This window comes from Oncorhynchus keta, chromosome 2 (genome assembly GCF_023373465.1).
Source record: "Oncorhynchus keta strain PuntledgeMale-10-30-2019 chromosome 2, Oket_V2, whole genome shotgun sequence".
NCBI classification, from domain to species: domain Eukaryota; kingdom Metazoa; phylum Chordata; class Actinopteri; order Salmoniformes; family Salmonidae; genus Oncorhynchus; species Oncorhynchus keta.
In genome coordinates this window covers 59826514-59847161 of record NC_068422.1, presented here as the reverse complement: position 1 = coordinate 59847161, position 20648 = coordinate 59826514, and the positions used below count along the sequence as shown (strand labels likewise).

General features: G+C 41.6%; 1 protein-coding gene across 8 annotated transcripts in view; it reads left to right on the top strand.

Annotated features, from left to right (window-relative positions):
* The first annotated feature begins 12995 nt into the window (after positions 1-12995).
* Positions 12996-20648, top strand: part of LOC118357790 (protein kinase C and casein kinase II substrate protein 3-like) — a 28590-nt gene continuing 20937 nt past the window's right edge. The window contains exons 1-3 of one of the 8 annotated variants that reach the window (XM_035735128.2): positions 13057-13475; positions 17393-17461; positions 17543-17618. The gene's annotated coding sequence lies outside the window, so the exon portion shown is untranslated. Of the gene's footprint in view, positions 13476-13712; positions 13733-17392; positions 17462-17542; positions 17619-20648 lie in introns of those variants that run through there. The other 7 variants (XM_052479727.1, XM_052479736.1, XM_035735135.2 and 4 more) reach the window with 7 other exon arrangements.

The window sequence follows — 20648 nt, the reverse complement described above, 5'->3', positions numbered from 1 at the left end:
CGGAACCGCCTCAATGTGTCTGCATAGATTCTACAGAGGGGGGACACTGACCCAAATTGAGCCCGAAAAAATGGAACGTACAGTGATTCCCTTTTTATCCACTTCTCTATGCGTAATCTGACCTTGAATTTAAGCATTCAGAACAACAGAATAGCATGCGATTCACCTGCTATCTTTGGGTGGAGATCAACGAAACGAAAGTGTGGTGCAGATTTGACAACAGATACGCTGTATTCTGACTTTGACTTAATTCCCCTTCATTCCACCACCTTTACGCGCAATTAATAAAGTCCAGCAACCTGCCGGTTCCAAGTGAAACGACATCTTTCTTTTCCCCGATGGAATTAACACAATTCTCAATGCACTGTAATTTACAAATTGATAAGAGCTAGGTAAATGAGTAAACTATTTGGGGAAGGGGATTGTAAATCTAAATAACAATTGTTTTAGATCTATTTTACCTGGAGACATAGGTGACACCAGTCAAATGGCAGCAAAGTGAAGCATATTAACATTAACATAATGTATCATCTTTTCCACAGTGAAGTTTATGAAATGCTGGCTTTGACCTTTTCAGGGATGATATTTGGAGTCTGTAGGCTTCGTAGCCATGCGCAAATGACGTTTAGCGTCAAACCTACAGTTGATTTATGATTATTAGGGTAGATTTATAGGACTACTGTTTAACCCCTATTGTAGACTTTTCTCACCTTCTAATATTTCATCATTGTATCAACTGAATATGGCAACTTTCTGGATGAATCAAACCACTATCTTTGATCCTCCTATATATTTTGTGCATAAAAGCTCTCCAACCCGTTTTTTGTATTATTCATGAATACTTTGCTAACCCTAAATAATATACAATATCAGATTTTTAAAGCTACCAATTGGTGCTAAAAATGTTCACTATATTTTAGTGAGTCTGTTAAGAAAATGTAAAGGTAAGGTGAATTTAGAATAAGTGAGACACTTGCATTTCCAAATTATTTTTCGACATCTATCCAACACATTAGCCCAACACGTGATACATTTCTAAAATCTTCAAGATGTTTCCTAATGTCACTGATTTACCATGTGCTTTGTGGGGTAGGCTTCCTGTTTGAAGCTTGCTCTTCATCATGTCAATGAAGTGATGTAATTTTGATCACGTGGTTTCTCTGCAGGGGCTTAGTACCAATAGTAATGCTTTTCTCTTGTCAGAACATTAAATAAATACGCCAATATTAAGCTGTCCCAATTTATGTCCCACTCTTTCTGAATCCACACTACACAATTTTAAAGGGATGGCTTTAGATAAATGTGCTGAAAACCCTATTGAATTAACTTTTCGAGAATCTGTTGACCAGCAAGTGGGAGGGTTTTCACCAGTTGAATTTATCTTGCCTAGTTAAAGGTTAAATTAATAAATTAAATGTAATCAACACATGCAAGGGAACCACACCTGCAAACATTTTTGTCATGTTCTGTTTACATTTATAAACTTGGTCCGAGCCCTGAATGCTGATTGGCTGAATGCCGAGGTATATCAGGCCATATACCACAAGTACGGCAAAACATTACTTTTTACTGTTCTAATTACAGTGGTAACCAGTTTATGATAGCAATAAGGCACCCCGGGGATTTGTGGTATATGGCCAATATACCACAAATCCCCGGCCAAACGGCTGTGTCCACAATGCTGAAACATCAATCCATGGGCAAGTCTATGCTGAAATCAAAATGAAAGAAAAATCATCATGCAAATTCAGCAGGCTATGGTGTGAAATAGGCTTTCAGAAGTGCCGTCTTTATTTTATTACTTATCGTCAATGAAGAGTACCATCAGTCACTCCTGGGCTACAATCACCTATCCGGACTTGTTTTACTGCCAACGCGGAGCCCCACCGGGCCTTCACAACTGGACTACCGACGTTACCTACCTGAGGGAGTTATCCGGCTGGCTCCTCCGTCGCGACGTTACCTGAACGCCCATCTGCGGTCCGCTAATCGTTAGCTGTCTTATCGGCTGCTATCTGAATAGAGCTATCGGACACATTTGTTTTCATTTTTTTCTTGGGCCTCTAAAACTATATCTATTTTTTTTTGTGAATTGGATTGATCCCCCCTACCACACGGAACCCCACTAATCCTACCGACAGAAACGCACGAGGTGGCTAAAAACAGACCTCCATCCTATGCTAGCTTGCTACCGATGGCCCGGCTAGTTGTCTGAATCGCCGTGACCCTAACCAACCTCACTACTCACTGGACCCTTTGATCACTCGACTAAGCATGCCTCTCCTTAATGTCAATATACCATGTCCATTGCTGTTTCTGGTTAGTGTTTATTGGCTTATTTCACTGTAGAGCCTCTAGATACCTTATCCAACCTATTAGTTCCACACCCACACACCCAGACAATATCTCTCTCATCATCACTCAATACCTAGGTTTACCTCCACTGTATTCACATCCTACCATACCTTTGTCTGTACATTATACCTTGAAGCTATTTTATCGCCCCCAGAAACCTCCTTTTACTCTCTGTTCCAGACGACCAATTCTTTTTTTTTTCAATTGCTTTTAGCCGTACCCTTATCCTACTCCTCCTCTGTTTCTCTGGCGATGTAGAGGTGAATCCAGGCCCTGCAGTGCCTAGCTCCACTCCTATTCCCCAGGCGCTCTTTTTTGACGACTTCTGTAACCGTAATAGTCTTGGTTTCATGCATGTTAACATTAGAAGCCTCCTCCCTAAGTTTGTTCTATTCACTGCTTTAGCACACTCTGCCAACCCGGATGTTCTAGCTGTGTCTGAATCCTGGCTTAGGAAGACCACCAAAAATTCTGAAATGTTCATCCCAAACTACAACATTTTCAGACAAGATAGAACTGCCAAAGGGGGCGGTGTTGCAATCTACTGCAAAGATAGCCTGCAGAGTTCTGTCCTACTATCCAGGTCTGTACCCAAACTATTTGAACTTCTACTTTTAAAAATCCACCTCTCTAAAAACAAGTCTCTCACCGTTGCCACCTGCTATAGACCACCCTCTGCCCCCAGCTGTGCCCTGGACACCATATGCGAACTGATTGCTCCCCATCTATCTTCAGAGCTCGTGCTGCTAGGCGACCAAAACTGGAACATGCTTAACATCCCAGCCATCCTACAATCTAAGCTTGATGCCCTCAATCTCACACAAATTATCAATGAACATACCAGGTACCTCCCCAAAGCCTTAAACACGGGCACCCTCATAGATATCATCCTAACCAACTTGCCCTCTAAATACACCTCTGCTGTCTTCAACCAAGATCTCAGCGATCACTGCCTCATAGCCTGCATCCGTAATGTGTCATTGGTCAAACGACCTCCACTCATCACTGTCAAACGCTCCCTGAAACACTTCAGCGAGCAGGCCTTTCTAATTGACCTAGCCGGGGTATCCTGGAAGGATATTGATCTCATCCCGTCAGTAGAGGATGCCTGTTTTTTTTTTAATGCCTTCCTAAACATCTTAAATAAGCATGCCCCATTCAAGAAATTTAGAACCAGGAACAGATATAGCCCTTGGTTCTCCCCAGACCTGACTGCCCTTAATCAACACAAAAACATCCTATGGCGTTCTGCATTAGCATTGAACAGCCCCCGTGATATGCTGCTGTTCAGGGAAGCTAGAAACCATTATACACAGGCAGTTAGAAAAGCCAAGGCTAGCTTTTTCAAGCAGATATTTGCTTCCTGCAAAACTAACTCAAAAAAGTTCTGGGACACTGTAAAGTCCATGGAGAATAAGAACACCTCCTCACAGCTGCCCACTGCACTGAAGATAGGAAATACTGTCACCACTGATAAATCCACTATAATTGAGAATTTCAATAAGCATTTTTCTACGGCTAGCCATGCTTTCCACCTGGCTACTCCTACCCCGGTCAACAGCACTGCACCCCCCACAGCAACTCACCCAAGCCTTCCCCGTTTCTCCTTCTCTCAAATCCAGTCAGCTGATGTTCTGAAAGAGCTGCAAAATCTGGACCCCTACAAATCAGCCGGGCTAGACAATCTGGACCCCTTCTTTCTAAAATTATCTGACCGAAATTGTTGCCACCCCTATTACTAGCCTGTTCAACCTCTCTTTCGTGTCGTCTGAGATTCCCAAAGATTGGAAAGCAGCTGCAGTCACCCCCCTCTTCAAAGGGTGGGACACTCTTGACCCAAACTGCTACAGACCTATATCTATCCTACCTTGCCTTTCTAAGGTCATCGAAAGCCAAGTCAACAAAACGATTACAGACCATTTCGAATCTCACCATACCTTCTCTGCTATACAATTTGATTTCAGAGCTGGTCATGGGAGCACCTCAGCCACGCTCAAGGTCCTAAACGATATCTTAACCGCCATCGATAAGAAACATTACCGTGCAGCCATATTCATTGATCTGGCCAAGGCTTTCGACTCTGTCAATCACCACATCCTCATCGGCAGACTTGACAGCGTTGGTTTCTCAAATGATTGCCTCGACCTGGTTCACCAACTACTTCTCTGATAGAGTTCAGTGTGTCAAATCGGAGGGTCTGCTGTCCGGACCTGTGGCAGTCTCTATGGGGGTGCCACAGGGTTCAATTCTTGGACCGACTCTCTTCTCTGTATACATCAATGATGTCGCTCTTGCTGCTGGTGAGTCTCTGATCCACCTCTACGCAGACAACACCATTCTGTATACTTCTGGCCCTTCTTTGGACACTGTGTTAACAACCCTGCAGGCAAGCTTCAATGCCATACAACTCTCCTTCCGTGGCCTCCAATTGCTCTTAAATACAAGTAAAACTAAATGCATGCTCTTCAACCGATCCCTGCCTGCACCTGCCCGCCTGTCCAACATCACTACTCTGGACGGCTCTGACTTAGAATACGTGGACAACTACAAATACCTAGGTGTCTGGTTAGACTGTAAACTCTCCTTCCAGACCCACATCAAACATCTCCAATCCAAAGTTAAATCTAGAATTGGCTTCCTATTTCGCAACAAAGCATCCTTCACTCATGCTGCCAAACATACCCTTGTAAAACTGACCATCCTACCAATCCTCGACTTCGGCGATGTCATTTACAAAATAGCCTCCAATACCCTACTCAACAAATTGGATGCAGTCTATCACAGTGCAATCCATTTTGTCACCTAAGCCCCATAAACTACCCACCATTGCGACCTGTACACTCTCGTTGGCTGGCCCTCGATTCATACTCGTCACCAAACCCACTGGCTCCATGTCATCTACAAGATCCTGCTAGGTAAAGTCCCCCTTATCTCAGATCGCTGGTCACCATAGCATCACCCACCTGTAGCATGCACTCCAGCAGGTATATCTCTCTGGTCACCCCCAAAACCAATTATTTCTTTGGCCGCCTCTCCTTCCAGTTCTCTGCTGCCAATGACTGGAACGAACTACAAAAATCTCTGAAACTGGAAACACTTATCTCCCTCACTAGCTTTAAGCACCAACTGTCAGAGCAGCTCACAGATTACTGCACCTGTACATAGCCCACCTATAATTTAGCCCAAACAACTACCTCTTTCCCTACTGTATTTATTTTATTTATTTATTTATTTTGCTCCTTTGCACCCCATTATTTTTATTTCTACTTTGCACATTCTTCCACTGCAAATCTACCATTCCAGTGTTTTACTTGCTATATTGTATTTACTTTGCCACCATGGCCTTTTATTGCCTTTACCTCCCTTATCTCACCTCATTTGCTCACATCATATATAGACTGTTTATACTGTATTATTTATTGACTGTATGTTTGTTTTACTCCATGTGTAACTCTGTGTCGTTGTATGTGTCGAACTGCTTTGCTTTATCTTGGCCAGGTCGCAATTGTAAATGAGAACTTGTTCTCAACTTGCCTACCTGGTTAAATAAAGGTGAAATAAAAAATAAAGTCTTTGGTGTGCTTATCAATGCACAAGCAAATGTTTTCCCCCACTCCTATCAATATTTGTTTATTCATTAAGTCATACAAGTGTTACTGTGTGTGAAGTTTAAAATGCATTCTGTCATTACTAAATGTGTAATATGATGTGTATTTGTTTACACAAAATACATTTGATTAATAAAATATGGAATCAGTCATCTTCCTCAAATGAAGGGAATGATGAAATCTTTACAAGCTGGAGGGAATCTGATATAATTAGTCCTCAATTTACAGCTCAGTCATTTCATTCAGGCTAAGTGGAGGTAGCCATGAGTTAGCCTGTGGAAGGTTAGTTCTGAAGGATTCATTGCCATAGAAATTGACCTGGCTAAAAGGTGAGCCACTTTCAAATGACCGGTTATCCTGAATTTAACTCAGTTGACCAAAGTTACCTGCTTACTACTCAAACCTACTTCGTAGGATACCCCTCTGCTCCAGGGCAGCATGATCCACCATCAAAGTACGGATGCAGCCTGAACTGGAATGTGAAGCGAACTGAAGCTAGTTAGCTTTAGATAACCTTAAGATCGATCTAGCTTCCTTCGTAGGATACCCCTCCGAATCTCCCATAATCACAGATAGAACAATAAGACAGATATTTCACCGGATGTATAAATTATTTTTCCACTCACTACCGAGAGGAAGCCCACTGGCCGGCAGTGGGAGAAGGAAGGAGATGGATTGTGACCTACATTCTGCATGTGTTCTCATTGATTAAATATTTGATCTCAATCAAATCAAATCAAATTCTATTTGTCACATACACATGGTTAGCAGATGTTAATGCGAGTGTAGCGAAATGCTTGTGCTTCTAGTTCCGACAATGCAGTGATAACCAACAAGTAATCTAACTAACAATTCCAAAACTACTGTCTTATACACAGTGTAAGGGGATAAAGAATATGTACATAAGGATATATGAATGAGTGATGGTACAGGCAGCATACAGTAGATGGTATCGAGTACAGTATATACATATGAGATGAGTATGTAAACAAAGTGGCATAGTTAAAGTGGCTAGTGATACATGTATTACATAAGGATGCAGTCGATGATATAGAGTACAGTATATACGTATGCATATGAGATGAATAATGTAGGGTAAGTAACATTATATAAGGTAGCATTGTTTAAAGTGGCTAGTGATATATTTACATCATTTCCCATCAATTTCCATTATTAAAGTGGCTGGAGTTGGGTCAGTGTCAATGACAGTGTGTTGGCAGCAGCCACTCAATGTTAGTGGTGGCTGTTTAACAGTCTAATGGCCTTGAGATAGAAGATGCAGTTTTTTGTTCCCAGAACTATAATTGGCTATGCACAGAGTGGACTAAGCTTTGTAGACTTTAACCTTTGCTAAAGTTGTTTTTAAAAAATGGTGTTGTTTAGGAGTGCAATGGTGAATTGAGTGATTGCACATGCTCACTTCACAGAGTAGGCATTCTCTAACGGAATTATGAAAATGTATGATAGAACGGGCCAATAGGATCTCACTAGCTCATGCTTGGCTCTGCCCACCTCCTTGCTTGTTCTGCCCACTATGACTCATTTGTTCCCATTGGAAACGACAGGCTGTGTTCTATATTGGTTTAGTTATAAAAAAATATTTGCCATAAGTGTTCAATTGGGTTAAGATCAGAGGATATTAAAGAAAGATGGTTTAACAAATTCAAGATTTCCTGAAAATATCCGGATTGTCTTAACCATATTTCTTGGTTCCAGAACAGCTGCTTCTTAGCCTGAAGTATTTGGCTAAGCGAAGCACAGATTGTTTTTTTCTGACAACTGATGCGTGCAGCAACAATCAAAAAGGCCTTCATATCGATGGCTTATAAAACCATAGATATGGAGTCAAAAGATAGAGCCCAATATTTCACCAATCTAGAACAAGAAACAATTGTAACAAAATACTACAAAGAGGTTGACATTTGTTCCCAAAAAAGTCATACATCCGCTGCTACAAAAGCCAGAGAGGGAGCCTGGCAGAAAATTGCAGACAGAATAAATGCGCAACTCATCATACCCGGTGCCAGAACAAATCAGTTGGATGGGATTTGCTTTCCATAGGTGGACCCATTTTTTTCATGGGACCTCCTGTGCTTGCACGCATTTTTTAAATGGGTGTAATAAACTCAGCAAAAAAATAAATGTCCTCTCACTGTCAACAGCGTTCATTTTCAGCAAACTTAACATGTGTAAATATTTGTTTGATCACAACAAGGTTCAACAACTGAGACATAAACTGAACAAGTTCCACAGACATGTGACTAACATAAATGGAATAATGTGTCCCTGAACAAAGGGGGGGTCAAAATCAAAAGTAACAGTCAGTAACTGGTGTGGCCACTAGCTGCATTAAGTACTGCAGTGCATCTCTTCCTCATGGACTGCACCAGATTTGCCAGTTCTTACTATGAGATGTTACCCCACTCTTCCACCAAGGCACCTGCAAGTTCCCAGACATTTCTGGGGGGAATGGCCCTAGCCCTCACCCTCCGATCCAACAAGTCCCAGACGTGCTCAATGGGATTGAGATCCGGGCTCTTCGCTGGCCATGGCAGAACACTGACATTCCTGTCTTGCAGGAAATCACGCACAGAACGAGCAGTATGGCTGGTGGCATTGTCATGCTGGAGGGTCATGTCAGGATGAGCCTGCAGGAAGGATACCACATGAGGGAGGAGGATGTCTTCCCTGTAAAGCACAGCGTTGAGATTGCCTGCAATGATAACAAGCTCAGTCCGATGATGCTGTGACACACCGTTCCAGACCATGACGGACCCTCCACCTCCAAATCGATCCCACTCCAGAGTAAAGGCCTCGGTGTAATGCTCATTCCTTCGATAAACGTGAATCCGACAATCACCCCTGGTGAGGCAAAACCGCAAGTCGTCATTGAAGAGCACTTTTTGCCAGTCCTGTCTGATCCAGCAACGGTGGGTTTGTGACCATAGGCGATGTTGTTGCCGGTGATGTAAGGCAGGTCCTCACCAGACAACAGGCCTACAAGCCCTCAGTCCAGCCTCTCTCAGCCTATTGCGGACAGTCTGAACACTGATGGAGGGATTGTGTGTTCCTGGTGTAACTCGGGCAGTTGTTGTTGCAATCCTGTACCTGTCTCGCAGGTGTGATGTTCGGTTGTACCGATCCTGTGCAGGTGTTGTTACACATGGTCTGCCACTGCGAGGACGATCAGCTATCCATCCTGTCTCGCTCTAGCGCTGACTTAGGCATCTCACAGTACGGACATTGCAATGTATTGCCCTGGCCACATCTACAGTCCTCATTCCTCCTTGCAGCATGCCTAATGCACATTCACGCAGATGAGCAGGGACCCTGGGCATCTTTCTTTTGGTGTTTTTCAGAGCCACTACTCTTAGTGTCCTAAGTTTTCAAAACTGTGACCTTAATTGCCTACCGTATGCTAGCTTTTCGTGTCTTAACGACCATTCAGCAGGTGCATGTTCATTAATTGTTTATGGTTCATTGAACAAGCATGGGAAACAGTGTTAAATCCCTTTACAATGAAGATCTGTGAAGTTAAAATTGGCGTGATAAAATACAATTGTGTTCGTTGTCAGTAGCTTATACCTGTTCATACCATAACCCCACTGCCACCATGGAACTCTGTTCAAAGCGTTGACATCAGCAAACCGCTTGCCCACACGACCCCATACACATGGTCTGCGGTTGTGAGACTTGTTGGATGTACTCCCAAATTCTCTAAAACGACATTTGAGGCCGGTTATGGTAGAGAAAAGGACATTAAATTCTCTGGTGGACATTCCTGCAGTCAGAATGTCAATTGCATTGTGTTGTGTGTGTGACAAAACTGCACATTTTAGAGTGGTCTTTTATTGTCCCCAGCACAAGGTGAAATGATCACCTGATAGAGCTCCAGAGTTCCTCTGTGGAGTTGGGAGAACCTTCCATAAGGATAACAATCTCTGCAGCACTCCACCAATCAACCATTTATGATTGGTGGCCAGACGGAAGCCATTTCTCAGTAAAAGGAACATGACATCCCGCATGGATTTTGCCTAAAGTACTCTGACCATGAGAAACAATATTTTCTGGTCTGATTAAACCTAGATTGAGCTCTATGGCCTGAATGCCAAGCGTCACGTCTGGAGGAAAACTGGCACCATCCCTACGGTGAAGCATGGTGGTGGGAGCATCATGCTGTGGTGATGTTTTTCAGCGGCAGGGACTGGGAGACTAGTCAGGATCGATGGAAAGATGAACGGGTCAAAGTACAGCCAGATCCTTGATGAAAACCTGCTACAGAGCGCTCAGGACTTCAGACTGGGGTGATTGTTCATCTTCCAACAGGACAATGACCCTAAGCACACAGCCAAGTACTTGAGTGGCCCAGCCACAGCCCCGACTTTAACCCGGTGGAACACCTCTAGAGAGACCTGAAAACAGCTGTAGAGTGATGCTCCCCATCCAATCTGATAGAGTTTGAGAAGAATTGCAGAGATGAATGGGAGAAACTCCCCAAATACAGGTTTGCCAAGCTTGTAGCGCCATACACACGATGATTCAAGGTTGTAATCGTTTCCAAAGGTGCTTCAACAAAGTACTGAGTAAAGGGTCTGAATACTTATGTAATTGTGATAGTTTGTCATTATGGGGTATTGTGTGTAGATTGATAGGGGTTGGGGACAATTGAATCAATTTTAGAATAAGGCTGTAACGTAACAAAATATGGAAAAAGTAGGTAGAACATAATACCAGTATGCTTCAGACCACGTAGGGTAAGAGTGGGGTACCCCTGATCGAAAGGGTATATTCGAGGTCTAATAATGTGTTCCCTTTGTAAAGCACGGGGAACAATGCAGGCGCCAATGTCAAGTGGATTTTCCAAGAAGGGACAGGCCATAGTGACAAACATGAATCTGATTGGCGGAGAAGTCCCGTATTTATTCACAAGGACAGGCTGAGATCAAGTTAACCTAGTAGTTAGGTTTGCTTCAGAAAATGTGTTGCTATGGTTTCTGATCAGGCTCCCTTTCAAGCTCTCTTTCTGGAGTTTGCACAAATTCTGGTTTGACAGATCTCGCTAAGTCACTAATCTGGCTTTCTGGAATATCCCTCTGGTGATTTAGATGGGCATGGCATATGGTTTACATTGTTTTCATGCTCATTCAACCATTCAGTGACCTCTCATAGACTGGGGCCTTGTCATTCTGGAAGAGACCACTCCCATCAGGATATAAATCATTCACCATAGGTTGAAGGTTGCTGAGTTACAGTATTTGACCTGATGGTATAGAGTGCTAAATTGTTGACATTTAAATAGTTAAAAGGAATTAACCACAATGGGTGTTGTCTTTCTTTATATACAGTACCAGTCAAAAGTTTGGCCACACCTACTCAATCAAGGGGTTTTCTCTAAACCCTTGAAAGAGTAGGTGTGTCAAACTTTTGACTGGTACTATATATACTGAACAAAAATATAAATGCAACAATTTAACGGGTTACAGGTCATATAAGGAAATCAGTGAATTTAAAAAAATAAATGACACCTTAATCAACCCCACCCACTGGGGAGCCAGGCCCAGCCATTCAGAATGAGTTTTAACCCACAAAAGGGCTTTATTACAGACAGAAATATTCCTCAGTTTCATCGGTTTTCCGGGTGGCTGGTCTCAGACGATCCCGCAGGTGAAGAAGCCAAAGGTCGAGGCCCTGTGCTGGCGTGGTCACATGTTGTCTGCGGTTGTGAGGCTGATTAGAGGTACTGACAAATTCTCTAAAATGACATTGGAGGCAGCTTATGGTAGAGAAATATACATTCAACAGCTCTGGTGAACATTCCTGCAGTCAGCGTGTCAATTGCACGCTCCTTACAAACTTGAGACATCTAACTGCACATTTTAAAGTGGCCTTTTATTGTCCCCAGTACAAGGTGCACCTGGTTAATAAACATGCCGTTTTAATCAGCTTCTACATATGGGACACCTGTCAGGTGGATGGATTTTCTTGGCAGAGGAGAACTGCTCACTAACAGGGATGTAAACACATTTGTGCTAAATCATTTGAGAGAAATAAGCATTGTGTGCGTATTGAACATTTCTGGGATCTTTTATTTCAGCTCATGAAACATGGGACCAACACTTTACATGTTGCGTTTATATTTTTGTTCAGTTTTAAAAATAAACATAATGGGGGGGGGGGGTGATGTGTTCCAGGAAACATCACAAAACAGTCCAGCTTTCTTCTCATAGAACAACTCCTGTTGTGGTTTCCTCTTTTTATTCATTAGCCTACAGTTGCTCGGGGTCCTTGAAAGTCCACTCAACCATGTGTCTCTCCTATAACTTCTCAGATCCATTCGATAGAAGTTATTATTTCTGAGAAGTTATATGAGAGACACATGGTTGATTGTGCCTTTAATGTCCTCCGGCAACTCTGAGCTATAGTAGGTCAACTGGTGAGCAGATCTGTCAGATTGAGAGGTGTGGGAGTGGTGTTTCCAGAATAGTCTCTCTGCTCTAACAGTATCACTACAGCCAAAGATCTGCATGTCATACCGTAATGACTCCTCAAGGTCCCTCAGGGTGAATTATGTCAGAAGAGAAGAACATACTACAGCACTCTTCAGCAGATTTCCAAAAAATTGTGGTTAAATAATAGTTCTACTGTATGTAGCCTACAGTTTAGGTCAATATCATTCATTTGTTTTTCCTCAAACCTCAAATCATCTCACACTATTTGCTGTGGTCTGTTGAAGATTATTGTATTGAAAAAAGTATTGTCACTCGGCTACAGTAGGCTACTTTCAACAGACACCAGACAAAATACTAATATTGTGTGATTCACCTGATGACCTAGAGATGGTGCTGTTCACAGGTAATTGAATAAGGTAGTTGACCAAGCAACAAGTGTTTGGCATAAATCAATAAAATATATTGATTCCACGGACACTTATGTTATGTCAAGTAGTCTTGTAGCCTATGTGTTGAGTGACAATTAATGAAAAAGGTTTGATTCACATGGCCTGACCATAATTGTCACTGTGAGCTGTTGACTCATCTCTAGTCAGTAAAGGGTTAACGCATGTAATTGGATGAATGGATATTGTGGTTCGCAACCGCGTCTAATTACACAGCTTGGAGACCTCTCCAGAACATCCGGGAGGATTGGCTTTGTATCTACATACCCGCCGGATAGCACAAGGTTTGGGGCTTATGTTGTACTGTTTCTAACTAAAGTACATTTAACCAATTTACCGCCGATGATATTAGGCCTACCTCGTGAATTTGAAGGGGGCAGGAAATCGAATAATAATAACTTCGTTGCAATGGCAGAGTGGTATCTACGATGGCCTTCGCTTTCTTCGGGAAAGTTCTCGAGCGAAATTGTTGATGCACTCTCGGTTATGAAGAGAATAATACTGTTTGCGTCTCTCGCCAATTTGGTTTGATCAAGGGATTGCTTTTGGGGAATTTTCGCTCCGGAGTTGGTGAGCTTCTCCATCGCCGAGTGACTAAGGATTTGAAGCTGCAACAGGTAGGTCGCAAACTGGATGGGAAACAAAGTAGACACGTTCTATTCTATTATGGTCGCCGAGTGGTTACAGTTTTGTTACAATTCGACTCGTGTTTGCGTTTGTTCCATTTGTTGCCTTGAACAGGAGTTAACGTTGTGTCAATATGACCTATAATGACCTATCACACAGGCTAGGCTAAACCATAGGGTAACTACGACTCCATGAATGTAAGATCAAACATGCATCGTGAATCGTGTTGATGGGTGACTATCTCATGGTACGTTATTACATTGTTTGGATTAACATGTGATTTTTAAATAGTCTTCTATGTGTATTTGGGGGGGCGGGGGGCTATGAACAATCCATTTATCCTTGGGCTACTGTAGTCTACACTCCTCTTCAATGGATATCAACTATTATGCTACTGCTATTCGACAGCAAGCTATGTTGGCAAACATTAAAGATTTGACGGGTTGTGTATGAAATTGAGATTAATAAACGCTATGTAGGCCAACTGACACAAAGCATTTGCTTAATCTTTTTCAATAGATCAACAATATGGCTGGCTATTCGTTGTATTGTTGAGCAGAACTGCCAATATCCATAGGCTAAGTTACACAGGATAAATTGAGGAACCTCCCATTGGATATGCATTTCTCTGTTGCAATATGAGAACAACCCCACCCTTTTTAAAAGCAAGTGTAAATTCATAGAAATATAGATTTGAGCCGTTTGTAAGCACGACCCCTGATATGCCTAATACCAGCAATACTTTGACTAAGCATGAAAATCGGTACAGAATATTTTAGAGTATGGCTAGTCTGATACTTGTGCTAGTTATTGTTAAGCAAAACAGCTTTCTTTATCCAACAGAATTTGATTTTATTCTGGTCTCAGGCTACATACACAGCAATACATATGTTTATCCTGGGACCTCAGCCATTCGCTGAGGACTGGTTTGGGAACACTGGCCTGGGCATGGTACACCATGTTAATGTATGACGCATCACCTTGAGACAATGCCTTTGCCTAACTTTTTAAGGCACACTGCATTAGACCTTGTGTGTGTGTGTGTATAATCTAGCCTGTTGTGGTCTCACACTTGCTGCCAAGCGTTCTCATTGCTTAAATAACCCTTCCTGCTGTTCTATCTTGAGCTGGGAGAGCTGTCATTGAGAATAGACCTGCGCCATGAGAACTGTGGTTTAGAAATGAGAGATTCGGGCCATCTGCAAATAGCTAAAATAAGGCTGAATCGACTTTTCCTTTGGCTTGTTTTGTGTAGGCCAGTACAAATTCTTATTTACAATGACGGCCTACCCCTGCCAAACCCTGGGCGACGCTGGGCCAATTGTGCACCACCCTATTGGACTCCCAATCCCGGCTGGTTGTGATACAGCCTGGAATCAAACCAGGTTCTGTAGTGACGCCTCTAGCACTGAGATGCAAAGCCTTACACGGAACCCAAACTAGCTGCGCACGCACCATCGTGCATAAATGTATTTGATTTATTCTACCTAAAATGCACAACGTCCTCTACTCACCAATTAATCCAAACAAAACGGTCAACCAAATTGTTTCCAGTCATCTCTCCTCCTTCCAGGATTTTTCTTCTCTTGACTATATTGTGATTGGCAACTTTCATAAATTAGGTGCATTTCCGCCATTGACCTTGTTCTTCTTTCAGTCAACCACGTGTGTGTATAACCAATGAGGAGATGGCATGTGGGTTCCTGCTTCGATAAAATAATGGAGATGGGAGAGGCAGGACTTGTGTCAGAAATAGAACTGACTTCTATTTTAGCCCTTGACAACATAGATGATCATTGGTGCAATAATTGAATAATATAGACTTCGGAATTTATTTCGCAATGCACGCGACGAGAGTATTGTAGTCAGCCTGTTAGGCCACTCGGGAGCCGCTTTCCATTGATAGTTGACATTGCTTCTAACTCCTTCCTACATTTGATTATTCCCGCTTACAATCCTTGAAACTAAAGTACAGAGATATTCAAAGCCAGTCGTTGAGGGCCTCAGTACTACTGGTTTTCATTTTTTCATTGTTGTCGCAAACTGTTTTGATTACTGACACCTCAGAGATTTTAGCACAGAGCAGATGACTATGCTGCTTTTTATTTTTTTATTCCTTTGTTCTAAGTAGTTATTGGACATTGGTTGTGGAACAAACATGTCTTTGTTTCACATTACCAACACTGGAATTTGAGGCTCACTTGGCCCTCTAGGGTAGGGTACATGGAGCTGTGCTGTGGCCAAACAGTGGATCCTTTTACTGGGGTAAGTGCTCCATGGAAGATTTGCAGCAGTGCAAACCATTGGGCTTGAACTCGGGATGTCTCACTAGAATTGAAGTGGCATTTTAGTTATATTTTTGCGTGTGCAACTGACCAGCCACTAAATATTCTTTAATCTTTCAAACAATTAATCGAATAAGAGTATGAGATTCACCTCATGAACTGTATACACATTAATTTGTAAACATTCCTGTATCAGTTGGTGACAGTGGAGAACACTTTGCACCACTGTCCTATCCACAGGGTTTTCCAAAAACCTGTCCTGGCCTTGATGGTAATCAAACCTTGATAATGTGTTGGTTATTTGAATCAGCTGTATAGTGCTAGGGCAAAAACCAAAACATTTGGGGAAACTGCTATCCAGATCCTTTAGCCTGCCTGCTTATGTAATTAAGCAATGCCACTCTTTGAAATAATCCATGACTTCAGTTGTCAGTCATGCCTTCATTGGGGGGGGGGGTGTGTGTGTAACCTGCTTTCAGTTTTTTTGGTTGTCTACACATGACACTTACATGCATCTTTTGCTATCAGAATTCAAAGATCGCATTGAAAAGACTGGTCTAGATGCACAATTCGCTTTGTGGTCTGATTGTATTCAGATCTGGCTGACCACTTCAGGAGTTGGTCTGGGATGCATTGTTTGCGGATTTCTCCTCAGTCTGGACGGAATCAGGCTACCGAAAGCTAATACAGTGGGCGACGTCATCAGCACTCCTCCCACAAGTCTCCAGAAAACTCAAGTTTTGGGACCTGAGAGACACCTTTTCGTTCCGTATTTTGCGGAAATACATTCCTAGTGTATGAGGGACGTGTTTGCTGGCCTTATGCTATTCGGCTTGCTAATATTTAGAAAAACATTTGAGGGGGAGGGGCTAGAGTTATGCTAACCCGTTTGCGATCTCTTTTAGCGTTGCTTGCTGGCTAGCTACAGAGGTTAGGGCAAGGGGGATACCTTGTCAGTTGTCCAATTGAATGTATTCAACTGAAATGTGTCTTGCGCATATAACCCAACCCCTCTGAATCAGAGGTTAGCTGGCTATTTAGCTACAGTAGTTACTACTGCCATCAGTTATTAAAATAATTTGTTGAAATTGAGAATGTTTAGTGTTGACGTGTTTTTGTTTGATTTACAACTGCAAAGGAATATATTTTTAATTAAATGTAAGATTATTCACTTAAGTTAAAAAAATACATTTTTAAAAAAGGGAATTTATTATTCAATAAATTCTCGTTCGTGTAACTTCTCACCTCTGGTAAGTTGCAGGTGCATTCAAAGTAAAAATAGCCATTTGACCAGTTGATTAGTTTTATCTTTAAAAAGGGGGCCCACCTTCTGCTCCATTTTAAAGTGCAAGGGTGCCAATTTATTTGACTTCATCTGTAAGTAACCTTGTCTAAGCCCCCCAGCCCAGGGTTGGTAACTTAACCTTGGGGCTGAAGTTCCAACATTTCTAAGGTGTTAAAATGGATTCCTTCTCTTTGATTCTTAGCAGGTTATTTTAGTTGTGTTCATGACCTTCCATAGTTTGAGGGTCTCTTCCAAGACCACCACACTGTCGTTTTCCAGCACACCCATGACTGGTTATCCAATACTTCTGTGTGTGGCATTTCACTCTCTAATTCAGAATCTGCCACCTTTTGGAGCCAGGACTCATGATAACCATCTGACTTCCAGCCTCCGTCATACTCTGACCGTGAGTGGTTCTCCTCCACTGCTCATGCTGTGCTCCTCCATACTCCATTTCTCCCTGTCACACACTTCCTCTTTCTTCCAGTACCACAGAGAAAGCCGAGTTCCTCGACAGGGACCTCATCTTTGACCTCAACCCATCTCATTTAAGTTAATCTTGGGTAAGTCCTCTTTGGGTTCCACTCCTATGCAATTTTATTTAAATTTTGTTGTTACTCTGACTGAATTTTTGGATTGGGTAGTTTGTCTGACCTTTGGGGATATTGCTTTGAGCTTTCTGTCATCTCCCTCAGTCTTCCTCTCTACCATACTATAGGTTGATTTTAAAAATGGCTTTTAAATGCCGATACCGATAATTGGAAGACCAAAAAAAGCCAATACCGACTAATCGGCCCAATTTAAAAAATATATATATTTGTAATAACGACAATTACAACAATACTGAATGAACTCTTTTATTTGAACATAATACATACATAAAATCAATTGTAGTCTCCAATAAATAATGAAACATGTTCAATTTGATTTAAATAGTGCACAAACACAGTGTTGAAGAAAGTAAAAGTGCAGTGTCTGCCATGTAAAAAGTTGAAGTTCCTTGCTCAGAACATGAGAACATATGAAAGCTGGTGGTTCCTTTTTAAAATGAGTCTTTTAATATTCCCAGTTAAGAAGTTTAGGTTGTAGTTATTATAGGAATTATAGGGTTTATTTCTCTATACCATTTTGTATTTCATATACCTTTGACGGTTTGATGTTCTTATAGGCACTTTAGTATTGCCAGCCTAATCTCGGGAGTTGATAGGCTAGAAGTCATAAACAGCGATGTGCTTCAAGCATTGCGAAGAGCTACTGGCAAATTATTTTCTTTATTTAACCTCTTGCTCCTACCTGGCACGCAGGCGTCCCATCTAGACATCTGGAAATGCAAATGCGCTACGCTAAATGCTAATAGTACTAGTTAAAACTCAAACGTTCATTAAAATACACATGCAGGGTATTGAATTAAAGCTACACTCGTTGTGAATCCAGGCAACAAGTCAGATTTTTAAAATGCTTTTTGGCGAAAGCATGAGAAGCTATTATCTGATAGCATGTAACACCCCAAAAGACCCGCAGGGGACGTAAACAAAATAATTAGCATAGTCGTCGCTACACAAACCGCACAAATAAAATATAAAACATTCATTACCTTTGACCATCTTCTTTGTTGGCACTCCTAGATGTCCCATAATCACTATTGGTTATTTTTTTTCGATTAAATCGGTCCATATATAGCCTAGATATCGATCTATGAAGACTGTGTGATAAACGAAAAAAAAATAGCGTCTTATAACGTAACGTCATTTTTTAAAATTAAAGTCGACGATAAACTTTCACAAAACACTTCGAAATACTTTTGTAATGCATCTTTAGGTTTTATTAAACGTTAATAAGCGATCAAATTGATCACGAGGCGAAGTATATTCTTTAGCTGTCCGTCTGGAAATAATGTCCGGGTAATTCTCAACCAAAATATCCGGTCGGAGACCGGAAGAAATGCGTTGCCTTGCGTCTGTTTGACCAAGAAACAAATCCTAGGCAAATGACAAGACTCTAGACAACGTGTGGAAGCTGTAGGTAATTGCAACCTCAGCCCCACTTAAATGTGGTTCACCTTTATCAATGGGTTCAAGTCACGCATGGATATATATTTCCATTTTCAGTGATCAGATTTTCCTGCACTTTTCAATGAAACGCACGTTCTATTACAGTCACAGCCGTGATTTAACCAGTTTTATAACGTCTGAGTTTTCTATCCACACATACTAATCATATGCATATACTATATTCCTGGCATGAGTAGCAGGGCGCTGAAATGTTGCGCGATTTTTAACAGAATGTTTGAAAAAGTAGGGGGTAGGATTAACAGGTTAACTAGGCAAGTCAGTTAAGAACAAATTATTATTTTCAATGACTGCCTAGGAACAGTGGGTTAACTGCCTGTTCAGGGGCAGAATGACAGATTTGTACCTTGTCAGCTCGGGGGTTTGAACTTGCAACCTTCCGGTTACTAGTCCAACGCTCTAACCACTAGGCTACCCTGCAGGAAAGCTGTTTGAATGAATGCTTACGTGCCTGCTGCTGCCTATCACTGCTCAGTCAGACTGCTCTATCAAATCATAGACTTAATTATAATATAATAACACACAGAAATACGAGCCTTATGTAATTTAATATGGTCAAATCCGGAAACAAAATATTGCTGTTACATTGCCAACCTTCAATGTTATGTAAAATTCTGGCAAATTATTTACGGTCTTTGTTAGGAAGAAATGGTCTTCACACAGTTCACAACGAGCCAGGCGACCTAAACTGCTGCATATAACCTGACTCTGCTTGCACAGAATGCAGGAGAAGTGACACAATTTCCCTAGTAAATATTGCCTAACATTAATTTATTTAAACTAAATATGCAGTTTAAGAAAATATATACTTGTGTATTGATTTTAAGAAAGGCATTGATGTTTATGTTTAGGTACATTGGTGCAACGATTTTTGTGCTTTTTTTCGTGAATAATCTTGTTAAATTGTCACCCGTTTGGGGAAGTAGGTTGTGATTCGATGATAAATTATCAGGCACAGCATTGATTATATGCAACGCAGGACAAGCTAGTTAACTACACATGGTTGATGATATTACTAGTTTAACTAGTGATTCTGTGAAGATTTGTTTTTTAAAAATAAGATTAATGCTAGCTAGCAATCCTCGTGGATTGCAATGTAATCTGCCATAATCGCCATCCAAAAATGCTGATTACCGATTGTTATGAAAACTTGAAATCGGCCCTAATTAATCATCCATGCCGATTAATCGGTCGACATCTATACCATAATTCACATAAGAATGCTTGGCCTCCAATCTGAATATTAGAATGTGTGAAGTCTTTCACCGCAAAAAAAGGTGTGACTCAGTCACTATCGATAGCAATCAGTGATTAATAGTATCTGGTGTGTTCTTGAATGCCATACTTTTTAATGCTGCAGCACTAGTGTTTGCTTTGCTGGGTAGCAACGCAACTGTTTGCTTTGGTTTGTGAAATTCTGTGGGAGTATCACCTTGTGTTCAGTGCACGCCTGCTCTATATTTAGTAGTTGTACAGTGGGTAGTATTCGGACCACTTTTTCACATTTTATGTTACAGCTGTTGC